We start from the raw sequence: 16,175 nt of genomic DNA, 5'->3' as shown, positions 1-16,175 counted from the left end.
GCAAAAGCCTAACACAGGCTGCACCGGGAACCTTCAAGCCCAGGACAGCCCAACCCTCTCAAGAGGGGCCTGAACAGCTAGCTACATGGTCTAAAGCAGGTCTCTAGGATTTCCAGCATATTACTGACCCTTTCAGCCCCAGGCCCCACCTGCATATGGGGAAAATAAGAAAACCTTTGAAGGAGTCTTGCCAAATGATGAGCAAGCACATCCAAGTCTGCTCCTTGTAAGCCCTGTTGGCTTTTGTTATTACAGTGGAGCTTCAGGGTTTTTAAAGTCAGGTTTCCTTATTACTTCTGTTGGCAGGAAGGTCATCTTTTGAGGCCACAATTCCGAGCCTTACCAGTCACCCTCTCTTGCCAGGTCCAGGACAGTTGAGTTCTGGAGGGGCAAGAACCATTCTAGCCCAAGGAGGTTAGATACCAGCAGGGGCTCATGGGGGAAAGAGGGGCAAGCCCAGAGCTCCGTGACCAGGACCTCAATGAAGTGGCCCTTCTCCACCTCTCCTGACTCAGCTTTGTCCCCCACAGCCAGCACAGACCTCCATCCTAGCCAGAGTCCAACTGGGTGTCCAGTGGCCACGCTCCGTCTGGCATCACCTCCTCTAGGAGGCCTTCCCTGACTTTCCACGTTGTCTGCTCCCACAACCTGAGCTGCCTCGGAGCAGGAGTTGGCACTGTACCCCATACACACGGTGAGCGCCCCAACCAAGTCGGGTCACTGAATGAAAACCGGGCCCTTGTCGTGACCAGAGCCCTGAGCCTCGGGGCAGTGAAGGGTTGTTTATGAAGCAGGCTGTTTTTTGTTATTCAACTGAATTTGACAACTCCCCCGGCGGAGTTCTGAGCTTGTTAACGCCATTTTAAAAGGAGAGAAAGCACCCCCCCTCCCCGAGTTAGGCTGCCCACCTCCCCGCGGGTCCTCGCCCGGGCAGACAAGGAACCCAAGGGCGGTTATCACAACAGGGGCTTTTTGGGCGGTGGGCAGGCCCTCCCTACTGGAGTCTCGGTCGTGGCCGATTTCACAATCGCACACCGTTATGCCGGAGCCTGCTGCGGGGGCAAAAGGCCACTCACCGCCAGTTCCAGAGCGCATTCCGCTAGAAGCGCGGCCGGGCCGGGGGCGGCCACACCTCCGGCCCCGGAACAAAGCGCCAGCCTGGGCGGGGGGCAGCGCGGCCAGGCCTCTTCCCCTCTCCTCCCGTCCTGTCCTCTGCTGCCGCGATCACTCACCGCGCGCTGCAGCCCGGTCTGGGCTCTGGCCCTCAGGCCGCCTCCTCCATGCTCGCGCCGGACTGACGGCTCCCGGCCCGCGGGCCCGCCGGTCGCTCTGGCCCGTCCCCACCCCGGCGCCTCCTTAAAGCGGCCGCGCAGCCCGCGCGCGCCGGGAGTGCCCGACGCGCGGCGCATTCCTTATATTGCAACAGCGCCTGCTAAAAATAGAGCGCTGCGGGGGCGCGGGAGGAGGCCGGCCCCACGCCGCGACTCCCCCCCGCCCCTGCCTGCACCCCGGCTCCAGCACGCGGCACGCAGAGTCCCAGTCACCCGCTCCGAGTCTCCCAAGCGGGCAGGGCGTGTGAGCCCAGCCAGGGAACAGGGCTGGCGCCGCTGCCTCCCCCGCGGCCCCGAGCACTTACCCGGGTCCGACCCGTGGCGCCCTGGAGCTGGCTTTAAGGTGACGCAGAATGGGAATTTACCCCGGCCGCTTTAAGAGCCTCTGTGCTCCAACCTTTAAATCGCCGTTTGGCCTGGCCAACTTCTGAGCCTCCGGACGCCTCCCCAGTCCTAAGCGTTTGGGAATAGCCACCTTAACCACGTTCCCTTAGAATCCTGGGACGTGTTTCTTCCTAGATCCTGCCTCCAGAGTCGCTTCCCCAAGCCCTCTTGCTGCACCATTCCTGGGCCCAAATTTCGTTCAGATGGATGCAATCGGGACAGGCGACACTCACGCTCCATTTCATTGTTTTAGTTCCGCTAACTACTCCATTGGCGTCATTTTTTCCTTTTTTAAAAATAGAGATATAATTCACATACCATAAAATTCCACATTAGGGTATACAATTCAGTGGTTTTTAGTGTATTCACTAATTTGTGCAACCCTCACCATTATCTAATCCCAGAGTATTTTCATAACCTGCCCTCCCCCCCAAATGTACCCATTTGTCGTGACTCCTCCTTCCCATCTTCCCCACAGCCTCTGGAAACCACTAATCTACTTTCTGTCTATGGCTCTACCTGTTCAGGACGTTTCATACAAATGGAATCACACAGCATGCCGTCTTTTGTGACCAGCGTCTTACATTTTGCACAATGTTTTCAAGGTTTATCCATGTTGCAGCACTTCACTCCTTTTCATGACTGAATAATATTCCATTGCATGTGTGCAGCACATTTTGTTTATCCATTCATCAGCAGGTAGACAGGTTGTTTGTACTTTTTTTGGTATTATGAATAAAACTGCTAAGAACATTTATGCACAGTCTTTGTATGAACATGTTTCCATTTCCCTTGGATATCTACTTAGGAGTAGAATTGTGGGTCCTATGCTAACTATGTTTAACATTTTGAGGATCCCAAAACTGTTTTCCAAAGTGGCTGCATGGTGTTACATTCTCACCAACAATGTATGAGAGTTCCAGCGTCTCCACATTTTCACCAACTCTTGTTATTGTCTGTCATTTTTTATTATAGCCATTCTAGTGGGGGGTGAAGTGGTATCTCACTGTAGTTTTGATTAGCACTGTCATTTTTGAGGATGTTCTTTTTGTGGGTGAACCTCAATGATGGCTTGGAACCAGCTTTACATATCCAGGGAACTCATCCCTTATCATTTTGAGAGCTTCACCCTCCACCCCAGGCCTAAGGGAACCTTACTGCCCTGAGTCCTTCATGCCAGGCGAGGGCTCCCAATTTGATGCAGGTTTCGATGGGCATCCCAAGCAGCCATGCAGCCATTTGCTGAGAGCTGTTGTGCCCTTTGCATCTCTAGGTCCACCTGCTACTCTGAAGGTCCCATGGACCCCAAGAGTCCATGGCAGGGGGAGTGGATTTGATGTCACCTTGGTAGGGAGTAAAAGAACTGATTGAGGACAGGGCTTGAGGGGCAGATGTTCATCCAGACTGGCTGAGTCTTGCTGTGGAATCTGCCTCTTCCTTAGGGGAGGTGGGCAGGGCTCTGTGTGTCTGGTTGTCTGTCAGCCCCTCGGGGACTCCCCGCATCAGGAGACATCCTGTCCTGGGCCCTGACTGACTTAGTGGCCAGACTGTTGTCCTCAGCTTGAGTGGCTACACTATCTGCACAAGTGTCAAAGATTTGTCTTTATACTACTTTCATGCACAAATCTTTAATAATCTGTCTCTTCAGAAATAGAATTTAAGCAGCTAGTAATCACACACAGTTACCTGGGGTTCTCTAATGGTGAGATTAAACCTGCAGGCTGTGGCTGGGGTCTTATAACAGGGTTTCTCTCCCATTGGGCTGCCTCCTTTGTTCTTCGAGCCCTGAAGTAAAACATGGTTCAATTGTTGGCAAATAGGGGCGTTAAAGAACAGGGTCACTGAGTAGAAAAATGAAGCCTGGGTTTGATAGTTCATTCATTCAGTAAACACTGCCAGAGCACCTACTGTGTGCCAGGCACTGTGGCAGAGACCTGCCTTCAAGCACACTCAGAATGCCACTGAGGTGTAAGTGGTGTGGAAGAGAAAGGTGCCAGGGGCTATGGGAGTCCAGAGAAAGGGCATCTAACCCAGTGCTGGGAGAGGTCGAGTGTCCAGGGCAGCTTTCTCCGAGAAGTGATGCTTGAGCCAGGGCTCAAAGGACAAAGCCAATCAGCTAGCCTGATAGGGAGAGCGAAAACTTATATGTTGAGGTCTGAGTGAGCTCAAGTCTTTCCAAAAACTCCAGCAGATCTGAAAGGCTGAACAGGTATATTTGGGGTATGGTAGAAGGCCAGATTCCTGACCGAAATCCCAGGTAGGACTCAGGCCCAAGTTTCAGACCCTGAGCTCCCAGGCCAGCCTCAGGCCAGGAGCCAGCTCCTGGAACAGGGCAAAGGTCAGAGCCACCGGGCTGACCCAGAGTAGAACTTTCCAGCTCAATGACATGAACAAGTGTGCCTCACCCACCGTGATGTATCTATCCTGTGCTTGCCTCTCTGGCCTGAGGCTTGTTGACTACCATGCCTCAGAACAGACCCGAGCTGGTGCCTGGGGGTTCAGTGGGAAAACCTGGGGAACCGGGGGACTTCAGGGCCAGGAGCTAGCCAGGTCATTGTGGAACAACCTTCCTCTAGAACTCCCTGCCCAATGTAGTCCCTGAGGGTAAAAGCAGATCTGAGGTCCTGAGAACTCAAGGTGTGTCAGACATGGGCATAGTGATGGGACTGCCCACCTCCCAAACCTGCAAAAGTCTTACCTGTCCTGTTTTTGACCTAAGGAGACCCCCCAAGCCAAACCCCACCCAGCCAGTAGCCTGAGATACAGGGTATTCTGACCACGGAGTCTATACTCTTTTCCCTGTGTTTGTTGGCCTCAGTGGTGTGTGTGTCTGTGTTGGGAAAGTAGGGAGAAGGTGAAGAGCACTCATTCCAGTCAGTCTCTTCAGGCCTGCGGATGGAATTAGATCTTTTGCTGACCCTAAAGCACCAATCATGGGTTAGCAGAAGAGCCTCACCGGCACCTCCATGCCTGTTTATCCCCTCAGCTAAATTTTCTTCTTGCCAAATACAAGGCCTTTCTTCCCTGGGCTGCCCATTACATGGCATCAAGAACTACATAGTCTTCTCTCAGAGTTTTCATGGCCTTTACCAATCCAGGTTCAGCCATTTCTCATCTTTAGCTCTTTCTGCAACCCCCACTCCACCCCACTCCCCAAACACACACACCTGCATGAGTTCCATTAGGAGCTGGGCCTCCCAAGATTTTCTTCCCTGATTCTTATGGTTCATCCCTCACATCAGCTCCCTCTTGTTCTCTGAGGCCAGAAGAGCAGCTTTCAATCAATCTACTTCCCACTAATGGCCAAACTTCTCCAAAAAGTTGTCCATACTCCACTGTTTGTTTCTGATGATTTGTTTGTTCCACCCTTGGCTTTTCCTCGGTTTAAAGTCCAGTGACTTTTAAACCCATAGGAACAAATAGATTTTACATTACAAACCAGAATACACACATACACACTCAAGTGAAACAAAACTTTCCTGAAACAATACTTATCTTTACTATGTATGATGCACTTCTATTCTATTCTATTCTATTCTATTCTATTCTATTCTATTCTATTCTATTCTATTCTATTCTATTCCACTATAAAATACTGGCAAGATCTACTAAATTGATATCATGCCTCACTAATGGGTTGTGACGTACCGTCTGAAAAATATTGATTCATATTTTGACACTCAGAGCCTCAAAGTAGTGACATTACAGCAAAAATCTGTCAAGAAAGAAAAGTCAACTCTAAGATTTTCAAATAGGCTAGAGACAATAGTTTGCAAAGAAAAGACTTTTAATTTTCAAAAGCCTAGGAAATTTCCCCTTCTAGGCAGGATACAATAGATTGTGGCAGGCCAGTACTCCTATTGCAATGAAATGAAATGAAGCTTTCCAGCTGTTCCCTCTCCCCGCCCCTCAGGACATTTGCCAATATGGCTAATGCCACTGGCTAATGATCAAGCTTTGCCCAAAAGGAAGACCTCTAATGGAGGAAAGAGAAAACAGCAAAGCTTTTAGTAGCCACATGGTACTAGAATGCCAAATTGGAACACAGGTGGCCTTAAAATCACAACCAATTTTCTCCACATGACATGACATTTGCTGAGTTTTGGGCCTGAGAATGTATTTAATAAGCAGAGTGAAATCTTCCACAGTCCCACCGTGCTTAAAAAACAAAGGCTCCCCAAGAAGAAAGGGCCTGCCTCAAACACAAGGCCAGCTCCCGCCTCGTTAAATTTGCCAGAGTATGACACTCCATGGGGACAAAGTCTGGAAAGATGAATTGGGGAACCTCTGCAGGGCAAAGCTGAATCTCCAGTTTTCCATGGCTGAAGATACAGAGATCTGCAAGATTCCCAATCAAAATCCACATGTGAGGAATGGGGATAAACCAGAGATAGATTAAGTCTTGCAAAAATTGAAATTCAGTCCAAATCCTTAATTCTTCATTGGATCGAGATGATCATTCCTCACCCCCATCTACTTAACAGAAAAAAGAAGGAATGCTTTATCAGAATACATCACCTGAAGTCTCTCTACCTCCTATGCACAATATCTGCATATAGTTAAAACAAAAAAGAAAGAAAAAGAAAAGAAAAAACATAGTCAGGTGAAGAGGCACAAAAATACTGGGGGTGCCAAAAAAATGTATACAAGTAGACACCACTTTGGTCAATGTTGCTCAAATAGTTGTTCGCCATCATCAGAAGTGTCTGGATGCTGATGGTAACCACTTGGAGCACGTCTTGCAATTGCAAAAGTCAAATGTGACTTGTATTCATCTTTTGTTATCGGTACATTTTGAGTATTACAATTTTAATACAGTTTTCTTTTCTTAAATGTGTATACATTTTTTTTGGCACCTGCTGTATAATTTATAAGCAAGAGAAAAAGTAGACAATAGAAGCAGATACCCAGATCATTCAGATGCTGGAGTTAGTAAACAAGACTTTGAAACAACTGATGGTAGAGAAACTGGAACTCTCACACATTGCTGGTAGAAAGGTAAAACGGTATATCCACATATCAGCCAAAGTTCACTCAGGATACTGAAACCACACAGTAATTTGGACAAGCAAATTTTAATATAAAGAATTAAGTATAAGAAGGGACTATCTGCCTACTAAGCAGAAAAGCGAACTCTAAAGAATATGGTTAAAGCAAATATGAAGAACAGCCTCTAGGGCTGAGGCAGAGCATCCAAGGAAGGAACAAACTTGTATGAGGCCCTGACCCTCACCTTCTACCAACAGGCTGAGATCCATACCTTGTTGGAGCCAGCGCAGGCATGACCCACTGAATGATGAAGTTCATGCAAGTTCCATGCAGATGGAATTCACTGGAAAGCATTCCTCTTGGGTGCTGAGGGAAGCCATCCATAGAAAGGTGCCATACTGTGAAAGTTGCTGGAAAACCTGCCACAAGAGTGATGCACTGGAAAGTCAACCTCTGGAGTATTGGAGGAAGCTGCTCGTGGAGATGTGCTATGTGTTTCTAGTCGCCACATTTGCAGGAACCATGTGCTACAGGATCCTGCCAAGTGAGCATATCAGAACCAGGAAGAGAAGCTCCTTTCTCCTGTAGTGGCTGTTAGTGCTCTCCACTGACAAAGCTTAACATGGCAAAGGAGAAATGTTTGCAGGGTCCAGACCCATTACCAGAGAGCAGGTAATTAAGGCTGGATTTGGAGCTGAGAGGCTATAAATTGATAACTGGCACAACTGACTTTGAAAAACTGTTTAGTGGAACCTACACCTGAACCTTCAACCTTTCTACTTCTAGGTACATCCCTAAGAGAAATTAGTAAATATGCTCACCAAAAAACATGTACAAGAATATTTATAGCAGCTTTAGTCATAAAAGCCCAAAACTGGAGACAACCCAAAGGTTTATTAACTGAAGAATGAATAAATAAATTGTGGTTTATTCATATAACAGATCACTATATGGCAATAAATAACAATGAAGTACTGATACATAAACAACACAAATGAATCTCACAGACATTATATTAAGTGAAAGACGCCAGATGCAAAAGGCAACATATGTGAAGTCCAGTAAAAAGTAAAACTAACTGATGGTGACAGAAGTGAGAATAGTGGTTATCTCTCGGGCGGGGGAGAGTGGTAACCGAGTGGGAAAGGAGAGCTTGGAAATGTTATGTATCTTGATGTGGGGGTGGGGGTGGGGGTGACATGGATATATACAAATGTGAAAATTCACCAAGCTATGCATTAATGATTAGCCCGTTTTACACATTTCACTGCAAAGTCAAATCATCCCCACCTAGATTAGTGTGTTGAATAAAACAAAAGGTAGATAAAATAGATGAAAGGAGAGAAAAATGTCACTAGATAAGTGGAATCTACAATAAAATAAAATAAACATTCTAGAACTTAAAAAGTATAATAACTGAAATTAAGAACTAATTGGATAAGTTTAATATCAGATTGAATACAGGATTAAAGAACTAGAAGACCAATCAGAATACACTAAAACTAAAAAAAGATCAAGAGAAAAGGAGATAATAGTATAAAACACACGTGGATATATTCAAATGCCTAACATTCCTATCACTGGAGTCCCAAAAGGAGAGAGAGAGACTAGGATAGAAACAGTCTTCAAAGAGAAAATGGCAGAAAATTTTCCAGAACTGGTGAAAAACATAAATCCGCAGATTCAAAGAGCTTGGTGAATTCCCAACAAGGTAAGCACAAAGAAAACTACATGCAGGCACATCATATTAAACTGCTAAAAACAATAGCAGTTTAATTTTTAAATAATTTTTAAGAATCAGACATCTTTTTTCATTGAAAAAAATCCTTTGATCAACATTTCCCAGAGCTGAGAAGCAGCAGAGCTTGGCCAAAAGCCATTCCCTGCCACGTGAACAGTGTGGCCTGGCCTCTCCACAGGAGACACCCTCGATGACATTCTGCAACTTGGAGCCTGAGACCAGTATCCCGGGCATTTCTTCTCAATAATCATCTAGCTCCAGCTTGCAAAACAGTGGAAAGATGATTGCCATTCATCGCCAGATGTTTTCATGAGTCTTAGTATTTGAAATACTGTCATAACAAGTCAGAGAAAGAAAAATTGCCTGGATTTTTGAAGCTGAACTACAGGGTTTGCTCATTTAAATTTAGCCCAGTTTTCTGAAATCCAGGAGCAGCATCCCATTGACAAACAAGACAAGAAACCATTTTTAAATCCCTGATGGTTTGAGTTTTCAAACATTATTTTTACATTAAAACAAATATGGGCATGGTACATAATATTCCAAAATGTGCATAAATCTTTGTGAGAAATATTGGCAAAGTTTAGAGAATTCAGAAGGCCATTTAGCATTCAGCCCTCAGTCTTTGGGGCAGTCATTCAGGATGCTTCAGGGGACACAGGGAAGGAACAGTTTTCCTTAATGAGGTCCTAGGGAGTTGACGTACTCAAAAGCTTCTGTTGTTGGACCAAATAGATGGGCGAGGAGTTCTGTTCTAATGGGAAGTTACAAGGGAAACAAGTCCTGCTCTGCAATCCCCCAGAGGAGCCTAAACGACCAAGGGGCAAAGCTCATTACATCTCCAGAGGTATCAGGAGCCATGAAGGTCAGAGATGTCACCCTACTTGCAAGCTAACAAGGTATCCTCACATACTTGGATGGATACCGGCAGCCGATGTGAAACTCTTGGGTTGGAGATGAAGGATAGGTTTTACTCACAGCAACAGTATGAGCCAGGTTATTAGCATTTTTGCACAGATTTCCTGAACCTCCATTCCCATAGGACAATACAGAGGGACAGGTACACCTGCGCATGCCGCGGGTTGTGTTATAGGAGAAGAACCCTGAGCTTCGGGAAACCAAAGCTTTTACACCGAGAGTGAATATGCTTTCTGTAGAGGAAGACATCACCTCTATCTTCCAAGGCTGGAAGCAAATCTGCCCTTTGTTTAGAAGAAGATACTATATTATCTTTCGGGGCTGTTCACTGTATAAACATACCTGAAAAGACAGTTAGGAATAAAGGCAGTGAGTGCCTCTGCTTGTAAATGTCTGCCACCAGGAGACCCTGTGATCGGACTACTCTACAATGTGCAGAATGTCTCCTGGCCATCTCCTCACGTCTCAATAAGCCTGAGTGGTGGGTGCACAGGTTTATTAGTCCCACTCATGATGGGAACCTGAAGTTGCATGATAAAAGACTCACTAGAACATAGCTGGGACAACTTGTCCTTCAGGGACGCGCAATACAGATCAGCAGTTTGATGGGAAGCCTCAATGGCTTCTACAACATGAGGAAAATGCAACACAACCGGGTTGTGTTGGTAGGCTCACAGAAACAGGCTGCTTCCGGTTTGTGGCTCACTAGCTTATGTTTGCAAAGTCAGCCTCACAATCAACAAAATCTGCTAGAACTAATAGGTGAGTTTAGCAAGGTCTCAGAATACAAAGTCAACATACAAAAATCTATTTTTTATATACTGGCAGCACATAATTGGAAAAAAAGTAAAAACATAACAGCAATTTCATTAATAGTAGCATTAATAAATAAAATACAAATGACTTGCAACAATGATAAAACATTCCTGAAATGAAAAAGTAAATAAATGGGAAGATATGCCACAGTCACAAATTGGAACACTAAATATTATTATGCTAATTCTCCCCAAGCTAATCTTTAAATTCAATGCAATCCTAATCAAACTTCCAACAGGAGTAAAAGAAACATTAGCAGGTTAATTCTGAAATTTATAGGAAAAGCAAAAGACTTAGAATAGTTAAAGAACTCTGAAAAAAACAAAACAAAACAAAGATGACCAAAAGGTGACATACTGTATGACATGATTTATATATCGTTTTCAAATGACAAGAATTTAGAAATGAAGGACAGAATAGTGGTTGCCATAAGTTAGGGATTGGGGTGGGGGCACCACAAAGATTCCTGTGTTTAGGATCTTGACTATAGTGGTGGATACACAAACCTACACAGGTGATAGAATTTTATAGACCTTTACACACACACACACACACACACACGCAGACACACACACGAGTACAACTAAAACTGGGGAAATCTGACTAAGATGGGTAAATTGTATCAATGTCAATATACTGATTGTGACATTATACTATAGTTTTGCAAAATGTTACTATTGGGTGAAACTGAGAATAGTGCACAAAGAATTTCTCTGTTAGTTTTACAACTATATAAATCTACAATTATATGAATAAAAATTTCAATTAAAGAATGAATTTGAGATGAATCATAAGCCTAAATATAAATTTTAAATAATTCTTTTCATTATCTTTTTTAAAAAATACATTTTACTGGGGAATATTGGGGAACAGTGTGTTTCTCCAGGGCCCATCAGCTCCAAGTCGTTGTCCTTCGATCCAGTTGTGGAGGGCGCAGCTCAGCCCCAAGTCCAGTCACCGTTTTCAATCTTAGTTGCAGGGGCCACAGCCCACCATCCCATGTGGGAATTGAATCAGCAACCTTGTTGTTGAGAGTTCGTGCTCTAACCAACTGAGCCATCCAGCTGCCCCTCATTATCATTTTTAATAATTCCTAGTATTATAACTTTTTCATAACTCCTAGAAGAAAATAAGGCGAGTATCTTCATGACCAGGGGTGGGCAAAGAATCTTTAGGAAAAGATGTCTTAGGGCAAAGAAAACAATAAACATAGAATTTTTTAAATCCATTAAATTTCATCAAACTTTTAAAACTTCTGGTCATGAAAGCCATCCTGGTAACATTAAACTGGCAGATGGGAACAGAACGTGCAGCATTCCACATCTGATACTTCACCTCTTGGGCCCAGAAGTAAAACTCATCCCTGCCACCCTCACTGAGGAAAACTAGTCAAATGTTTCCATCTGGCTGTAAAGAAAGTGGTGGCCACGGCGACCCTTGACTGGGAAGCTGCCTCCCAGCAGTGATCCTACACTCTGAATAGAGAGCATGATACCTTAACAAGAACAGCAATAGCTTTACTGACAAGACGCTTTAAAAGACATCATCTCTCTCCACAACATTTCTGAAAGGTAGGTATTACAATAGTCCCTGTTTTAAAGACAAGGAAAGGAAACTAAGGCCGAGGAACCTTTAGTAACTTACCCAAACTCACAGAGATAGGCGATGGTAGGTCCAGCATCCAACCCAAGTCTTTTTGACTGTAATGCTCCCAGTTCTGCTACTCCCAGCTGCCTCCCTCACAGTAGGGACATGTTGTTAACTCATGGAAAAAGAAAACATAATACGTGGAAACAAAGAGGTATCAGCCTGGACAAAGATGTAGATGTACAGTCTTATCGTCTAAGATAAAAAACTGAAAGTTATCTGGGCAAATATGTGGACGGTGTTGGTTTTGCTCTTAAACTGAGGAGGTTCACTCTTGTTTTACAGTCACATCACAGTTCTGAGGTGTTTTAGTAAAGAAAATGTTCCCGTGTGCAATTTGGACCACCGAAGGGTTTCCCTTGAGTAAATCACCACCTTGTGGCAATGAACATGACTTGCAAGAGAAAGAATAAAGGATTTTTTTTGGTTTGTTTTTTTTCAATCTTTCAGACTCCAAAGCACAGTAGTGACCCTTAAAGTTCGAAGTTTTTGCATGAAACAAAGCAAAACAAACAAACAAAAGACTTCCCTTAGGGCAGGTCTAATTAAAACAGATGTCTTTGAAAAAGACATCTGACTTTTGAGCAAAGAAATCAAATCACTGACCCATATCATAAAATATGTAAAAAGCGGAAATTTCATTAAATCAAGATGTACAAAGCTGGGGTGACCCAAGGTGATCCATTTTGGGAAAAATTGAAGAGGCTCCATAGTGTCCAAACTGTACATTTTTTAAAGTAAAAAGGATTACTATTAATAATTGCATGGGACAACCCGTGTAAAATTAGGGTGCCCCAGGCAAATTGGGGACACGTGGTTCCCTTAAGTTTCTTTCTGTGGTTTAGCCTGGCAAAGATGTGACTACGTTTTATAGTAGAAACCACGTGGTGAGAAATCTAACCCTTTCAAAAAGAATAAAAAGTTTCTTTCAGTGTGCTGGCAGGAGGAATTTAGTGTCTGGTTTGAATTTTATTTTGGGAACTAAGTTCTAAGGGAGATTTCAAACCATTCAAGAGCTTAAGTAACCACCACCCTGTGGCAACAAACACCCCTTGCATGTAGTGGACCTACTTTGCAATGCTGTGTCTTATAGACACCATCGTCCGGATGTGCCACAGTTTGATTATTCATTCACCTACTGAAGGACACCTTGACGGCATCCAATTTGGGGTGATTATGAATAAAGCTGCTATTAACATTTTATGTGCAGGTTTTTGTATACACATAAGTTTTCAAATCGACTGGGTAAATATGTAGGAGCACTACAGCTGGATCGTATGGCAGTGCTGTTTAGCTTTGTAAGACACTGCCAAGCTGTCTCCCGAAGTGGCTGTATCACTTTGCATTCCCATCAGCAATGAATGAGAGTGTCGGCTGCTCTGTATCTTCACCAGCATTTAACACTGTCAGTTTTTTGGATATTAGCCATTCAATTAGGTGGGTAGAAGTATCTCCTTATTGTTTTAATTTGTAATTCCTTGATGACAAATGAGGTTGAGCATCTTCTATTTGCTTACTTGCCGTCCGTGTATCTTCTTCAGTGAAGTATCTGTTCAGATTTTTGCCTATTTTTAAATTGGGTTATTTTCTTATTGTTGAGTTGTGTATATTTTGGATAAAGGTCCTTTATCAAATTAGTGTTTTGCAGATATTTTTTTTCCAGGCTATGGCTTGTCTTTTCATTCTTTTTACAGTCTTCTGCAGGGCACAAGTTTTTAATAAAGTACAACTTAAAATTTTTTCTTCAGGTATCATGCTTTTGGTGTTGTGTCTAAAGAAGTCATTGCCAAATCAAAGATCACCTAGATTTCCTGTTTTCTTCTAGAAATTTTATAGTTTTGCATTTTACATTTATGTCTATTATCCATTTTGAGTTAATTTTCATGAAAGATGTAAGGTCTGTGTCCAGAATCATTTTATTGCAAATGGATGGCCAATTATTCCAACACCATTTTTTGAAAAGACTATCCTTTCTCCATTAACTTTCCTTTGCCCCTTTGTCAAAGATGAGTGTTCATTTGTATAGGTCTATGTCTGAACTCTCTATTCTGTCCCATTGATCTATGTATCTATTCTTTCACTAATATCACATTGCCTTGTTTATTGTAGCTTTATAGTAACTCTTGAAATCTGGTAGTGCAAGTTTTCCAATATTGTTACTCTTCTTATCATGTTGGCTATTCTGGGTCTCTTACCTTTTCATATAAACTTTAGAATTAGTTCACTGATTTCCACAAAACAGCTTGCTGGAATTTTGACTGAAATTGTGTTTAATCTATAGGTCACATTGGGAAGAACTGACATCGTAACAATATTGATTCTTCCTATCCACAAACAAGGACTACATCTCCATTTATTTACATCTTTTTTATTTCTTTCATCAGCTGTTGTTGATTTCTAGTTTAATTCCATTGTGGTCTGAAAACATACTCTGTATGATTTCTATACTTATAAATTTGGTAAGGTACGTTTTGTGACCTAGAATATGGTCTGTCTTGAATGTTCCCTGTGAGCTTCAGAGAATCTCTATTCTGCTGTTGCTGGATGAAGTATTGCTTAAACGTCAATTAGATCAAGTTTATTGATATTGTTGTTCAGTTCAACTATATCCTTGCTCATTGTCTGCCTGGTGGATCTATTCATTACATAAAAAGTGGTGTGGCCCTTTTGCCTTGGGAGGATGCAACATGAAGACAGCCATATATAAACAAGGAAACAAGACTTCACCAGACACCAGATCTGCCAGTGCCCTGATCTTGGACTTCTAAACCTCCAGAACTATAAGAAGTAACTTTCTGTCTTTTATAAGCCACCTAGTCTGTGGTATTTTTGTTATCACAGCCAGAATAGACTAAGGCAATATGATTCATGAAACACTGAATTGTACATTTTTAAAAGGGTGCAATTTATTATACATAAATTGAACTTCAATAAATCTGACTTAGCATACATTTCTAATAGCACCAAAAATATAAAATATTTGGGAATAAATTTAACCAATTGCATGCAAGAATTCAACACTGAAAATAATATAATATAGCAAATACAAAATAATGAAAACCAGAATATAGGGAACTATACCATGTTTATGGATTAGAAAACAGTATTATTAAGATGCTAATTCTCATTAAATTGTTAGATTGATGCAAGCCATTCCATGTCAAAATCCCTCAGAGTTCCCACAGCAATTCAATAAAGAAAAGGATATCATTTTTAAAAACTGATGCTGAACAATGAGATTTGTGCATAAAAATAAACCATATATAAGCAAAAATGAATTCAGAACAAATCATAGGTCTAAATTAAAATGCTAAAGCATTAATGCTTCCAGAATAATATATAGAGTATATGTTGCGACCTCTGGGTTGGTGAAGTTCTTAGGAGAGATTCTCAATCATCACTAATTTATTAAAATTAATGTTTTACTAGATAAGGGTTATTCAAGAACTTGCTCTCTTATCTTTGCAATTTTTAATTAAAGATGAAATTATTTGTAAATATGTTTATCAAAAAATAAATCTAAAGTCAGCATGAAAAAAAATCATTGTATTTTACCTAATCAACAGAGATCATTATAAAGACAAGGTATTGCAGGAGGGAAAAAAAAAACAAGTGGTGTGAAGTCTTCAGTTTTAAGTTGGTCTATTTTTCCTTGCAGTTCTATCAGTTTTGCCTCATGTATTTTGATGCTCTGTTAAGTGCATACACATTAAGTATTACTATGTCTTCTGGAGAATTGGCCCCTTTAACGTTCTGTAATGCCTTCTCTTCATCCCTGATACATTTTCTTGTTCCGAAGTCTGCTTTGCCTGAATTAATACAGCGATTCCGGCTTTCTTTTGGTTAGTGTTAGCATGGATAGCTTTCTCCACCCCTTATTTGTGTCTTTATATTTAAAGTGGAATTCTTGCAGACAACACATAGTTGGGCCTTGTTTTTTTATCCACTGACACGCTCTCTTTTAATTGGTGTAGACGATTCACACCATTTTTGTAACTGTTTTCTATTTGTTCCCCTTGACTTCTATACCTACTTTTGAGTTTGTAATTTTGTGTTCTCTGTCTTACAGCGAACTCCTCCAGATCCCTCAAAAACTGGAGCGACCCTGCCTGGCATGCATTAAGTAACAGTAAAAAGGCTGCACACCAGCTCTGGTGGAGCAGGAGGGATGCAGGGATTTAGGGCGCAACTGTGTAACACCTGAAAGCACAAGGTCTCTTTCTGCTTGGCGGGGTCCAAACTCCCCAGATACTGACAAACATTTCAGCCAATGAGAGCATTCTTTCAGACCAATTCTGAAGACAGTGGGCGGGACTCCCTCCTGCCCTCCTGCGGGGCTCAGAGTAGGC

General features: G+C 42.7%; 1 protein-coding gene across 12 annotated transcripts in view; it reads right to left on the bottom strand.

The window, feature by feature from the left end:
• MRAS (muscle RAS oncogene homolog) overlaps positions 1-1,656 on the bottom strand; it is a 54,467-nt gene extending 52,811 nt beyond the window's left edge. For 2 of the 12 annotated variants that reach the window (XM_074312908.1, XM_019747696.2), the window contains exon 1: positions 1,077-1,541. The gene's annotated coding sequence lies outside the window, so the exon portion shown is untranslated. Of the gene's footprint in view, positions 1-191; positions 382-1,076; positions 1,562-1,636 lie in introns of those variants that run through there. The other 10 variants (XM_074312904.1, XM_019747705.2, XM_019747679.2 and 7 more) reach the window with 10 other exon arrangements.
• Between the last annotated feature and the right edge of the window lie 14,519 nt (positions 1,657-16,175).

This window comes from Rhinolophus sinicus, linkage group LG10, assembly GCF_036562045.2.
Source record: "Rhinolophus sinicus isolate RSC01 linkage group LG10, ASM3656204v1, whole genome shotgun sequence".
NCBI lineage: Eukaryota > Metazoa > Chordata > Mammalia > Chiroptera > Rhinolophidae > Rhinolophus > Rhinolophus sinicus.
The sequence above is the reverse complement of the archived record's forward strand: the minus strand, read 5'-3'. Positions and strand labels throughout refer to the sequence as shown.